Source organism: Furipterus horrens, unplaced genomic scaffold (genome assembly GCF_987537825.1).
Source record: "Furipterus horrens unplaced genomic scaffold, mFurHor1.1.pri manual_scaffold_13, whole genome shotgun sequence".
Taxonomy (NCBI): domain Eukaryota; kingdom Metazoa; phylum Chordata; class Mammalia; order Chiroptera; family Furipteridae; genus Furipterus; species Furipterus horrens.
Window position 1 is genome coordinate 16,526,485 of NW_028327183.1, and position 4,319 is coordinate 16,530,803.

The 4,319-nt window shown below is 36.8% G+C and overlaps 1 pseudogene; it reads right to left on the reverse strand.

Moving 5' to 3' along the window:
• Positions 1 to 764: 764 nt before the first annotated feature.
• LOC149994148 (large ribosomal subunit protein eL15 pseudogene) lies at positions 765 to 2,928 on the reverse strand (annotated as a pseudogene).
• Positions 2,929 to 4,319: the final 1,391 nt, after the last annotated feature.

A 4,319-nucleotide genomic window follows, 5' to 3' on the forward strand; every position in this document is an offset into this window, starting at 1 on the left:
AGTCTTGGATCAGTCGATAACTATATTTAATATTACTGCCTTAAAATGTCCTGGAAAATAATATGTATTCTTGCTTGCTGCTGAGAGTGAACAAGTAATGGAATTATGGTTGTCAGTTTTGAATGCAAGTGTTCTTTACTTTTCATCCAAGTACTGCCATACCACATAGTTCAAATTTCTGAGGGTCATCTTGGGAACTGCAGAGCAGCATGATGTAGTTTTATATCTGATTACTGTCAGAAAGTTCAGTAAAGTTGGTGAATATATTAATAACTATGTCATTTTTGGTGAAAGAAGTTTGCTTCTTGTCAATTAAATTATTTTATTCATACAAAGGACTATTATATAGAGAAAGTATAAATAATAATTTAAATCAACACCTATGTAACTACCACTCAACTGAGGCCTCTACTGTAATTCTTCTTTTCTCTGCCTTCCTTCTAGCAGTATGTACAATAAACTGTTAACAGAAGCAGGAATCATGGGGTGCTTTCACTTTCTTTACTTCTTTGTCATTTGCATTTTTTTAGGACAAGGTATTTCTTCATTTAGGAAAATAATACATTAAAAAATAAAAAACAACCATATTAATTGCATTGGAGCAATAGAAATTAGCTAATAACTTGGAACACATAAATACAGTGAACTTGCTGAAATAAATACATGGGATTTTAGAAGCACATTAGCAACAAATATTTATTTAGTTATATTTTTTACTTTCCTAAATAGTTTGTTAGGTGAGAATTTCTCAAACATTACTTATATTAGCTGTAACGGTGGAGCTGGAGAGTATTGCATCTTCTCCAAGCTGCAGGGCGAGAACCACTAATAGTGTGGTGGGACCGTGGCCCTTTCCAAGCCCACGGCTCTCAGCCTGCAGGTGTCAGCCCTCACATCTCCCTGTGCTTGTGGACTGGTTTGGTGATCTATTGGGTGTTAGGATTCCTTCTGATAGCCTTATGGAATGGATCAGTGAGGATAACCTCGAAGAATCTGTGTGATCTGTGTGTGGAATCTTCACCAACTCAGTAAGAACTCAGGACTCTCAGAGCCCCAAAGTGGCGTCGAGCTCCCTCCTGGGCAACAGACTGAAGGCTTCCAGGAAACTTTATCTGGTGAACACCACGATGGACAGGCTTGCCGTAGGTCGCACCCTTTGAAGAACAGGGAGTTTTCAGCCACCACCGCTCATGAATTCGATATATGACATAACCTTGCTTGGCCTTGTATCCCAACCTGAGCGCTTTATTGGGCCAGGTAGGGCAGGAGGCTCCTGTGGAGTGCAGAGAGCTGGCGGTACTGCAATCAGCACACTCTAAGGAGGAAGCTCATTACATCACACTGCTTCTTACTCCATAGCTCCTGAATGTACTTGTAGCACCCGTCTTGGCTTACCTGTTGGCTATGACCAGACAGAAAGGAAGAGCATCAGCAACACTTATTTAGACAGTAACTTATTTTTCTGGTTTACTTGCTCCTTGCAATTTGTAGTAATTAGAAGGGTGGACCCTGGAGTCAGTGGGTGTAGTTAAAAATAATTTTCAAAGCTGAATGAAATAATAGCTTAAACAAAACACTAATTGGCAGCATTCTCTGGCTTCTATTACTAAGAGGTTAATGCGTAGGAGAAAGGAAACTTTTCCCATCTTGACTCTTGACAGTTACTACAGGAGCCAGCAGAAAAACAGCACCCATTGCTGCTACTGCGAATAGTGTCAGAAAACAACTTGAGTTTTTGTGCAGACTTGTATATAGGACATGTCATACTTTTTAGCATACAAGAATATATGTTTTAAGATCATAATGTATCTGTTCCTAGAAGAGCCATCCCATATTGCTTTGCTGTAATTAAATAAAAATGTAATGAAGCTAGAAAACATTCAGGGAAGGAAAATTAAAATTAAAAGCAATTTTAAAATAATAGATTTATAGTTCCACTGACAGAATTCTTAACAAAAGAAAGCTGCCTCAATATGAAATTTTAATTGTTTTTAATGTAATGAATTTCTTTTCAGAATATTGTTAATTTGTCAAAAAATCATTACACGCATATCTCTTTGACCCCTATAAAAATGGGATATGGAGATTATTATGGCTCCTTTGACCAGAGAGACAAAGATGAGCTGGGGTCATTTTTTATTGTTTTTGCTTTGAATCAGGCCTGGCTAAATACATGACTTAGAGATAGTCTTTTGAGTTAGAAGTGATCAAAATGGTCCAATTTTCACCAAACCTATCACCATTTGAGTTTAATTCACTTTAAACAGTTTTGTGATTATTTATGCATTTCTTGGATGTCAAAAGCCCACATTTCTGCCTTGGAGGTGCTACAGAATAACACAAATATAGACATAGGGCAAGAGAGGGAAAGAGTTTTAAAGCAACTCACTGAAAAAAGCAAGATAAATGAAGAACTGACTGCCTAGCAGTAGGACCATTGTTCATTTGATGTGGCTTATTGTGGGAATTCTACAGGTGACAGTCATTTTTCTGGTGCTTATCAATAAGCCAGAGAGGGAAATGATATGGCTGATCTGTTGGCTTTGGTAAGCAAAATGTGTAATATCAAAATGCATGTTCATTGCAGGGCCGTAATTTACCATGTAATTTACCATGATATTTTACATCTAGATCAGCGATTTTCAACCGGTATGCCACAGCATACGAGTGTGTCACAAGAATTTTTAATTTTTTTTTTTTATCCTCACTTAACAACATGCTTATTGATTTTAGAGAGAGAGGGGAAGGAGGGGAAAAGAAAGGGAGAGAAATATCAGTGCGAGAGAGAAACATCAATTGGCTGCCTCTTGTATGCGCCTGGACTGAGACTGAACCAGGATCAAACCTGCAACCTAGGTATGTGCCCAGATCAGGAATTAAACCGAGGATCATTTGGTTTGTGGGACTACTTCCAACCAACTTAGCCATGCTGGTCAGGGCTGTTGTAAGAATTTTTAAAACATGCAGTATCTGTCTATTTAGTCAGGGGCACTGACCTCTTTTCCCTTAGACTGTCAAATAAAAAAGTGACAATAGCCAACACAACAGTAGCTGGTCAGTGTGAATGCCCCGTCTTGAACCATAAATATATAGGTCATATTATAGAGTTGCACCTTATCGGTCACATTGCAAAATAAGGTTGTGTTTGATTGGTTAATTCTTGATATCAGAAATCCTTATATACAAATATAGGCACCTGATCTTTTAAAAAGTTACTTTGAAGCAAAAGGGTAGATAATTGCTATTATTATTTTTATAAATTAATCAAAATTATAGCTATTTTTTGTCAGATCAGCAAAAAAAATAAATTTTTTGGTGTGCCACGGAATTTTAGTAATTAGTTTATGTGTGCCATGAGATGAAAAAGGTTGAAAATTGCTGGTCTAGTTGATGACCCAGTGAAAGGCATAGGTTCTACAATTTATTGGCATTTTTCACCCTCAAGGGAGTATTTTATTAGTTTGTTAAAAAGGAAGGTTATGTCAAGCATTTTGTCAATAGTACTATATTTGTAGCCATAGGACAATGTTACTAAGTAGATTGTTTTTATTGTTACGTGGTGTATTCTTTAAAAAGTGCTTGCTTTCCAACACCAGTAGGTGAGAATAATCTGATGACAGTGACTCTTCAAAGTACATCTTACATCAGAAATTACCTGGCCATGGAATTCAGAATATTGATAAATTCATTTGAAAGCAATTATTTGAAGCATTTGCACATTAGTCACTGTGGAGAAAACCAGTTACAAAACCTACTCAGTAATAGTTTTTCATATTTTAAAGAAAAACATGGAACTACTTTGGAATATAGCCCAGTGGAAGGAAAGGAGACATATGGAAGACAGTTTCAGGACATTATTTATTCCCCATTGACAAACAGCACATTTTTCCAAGTTAAAAAGGTCTGAATATGTCTTTGTATTTTTGGACATCTTCAACTTTTTCCTAGTAGCTGATGAGTTGTATAATTTCTTTCTGCTCTAGTTTTGTAACAGGAAGGGTGTAGCATGAAGATTGGATGGTCATTCTCAGACATGGCTATCAGTTCATGAAGGAAACAACCACATGCCAGACAGCCTTGAAAGTCAAGTTGTTTGCAGTATGTCAATTCTTTCTTTTTTCTTGCCCAGTTGGCTACCTATTTATAAAGGCAAATAGGTTTTGTGGTGACTTGCCATGGTTCTCATCGATGTGTACTATGTTTTGTTCAGTCTTAAGTTAATCAAGAAAGCCGCTCCAACAGAGTTTAACAATTCAGAAAAAGCTCGTATTTTGAAAAATTAAGTTGTGACTTTTCTGGGGGCAATAGTAGCAAGAGAT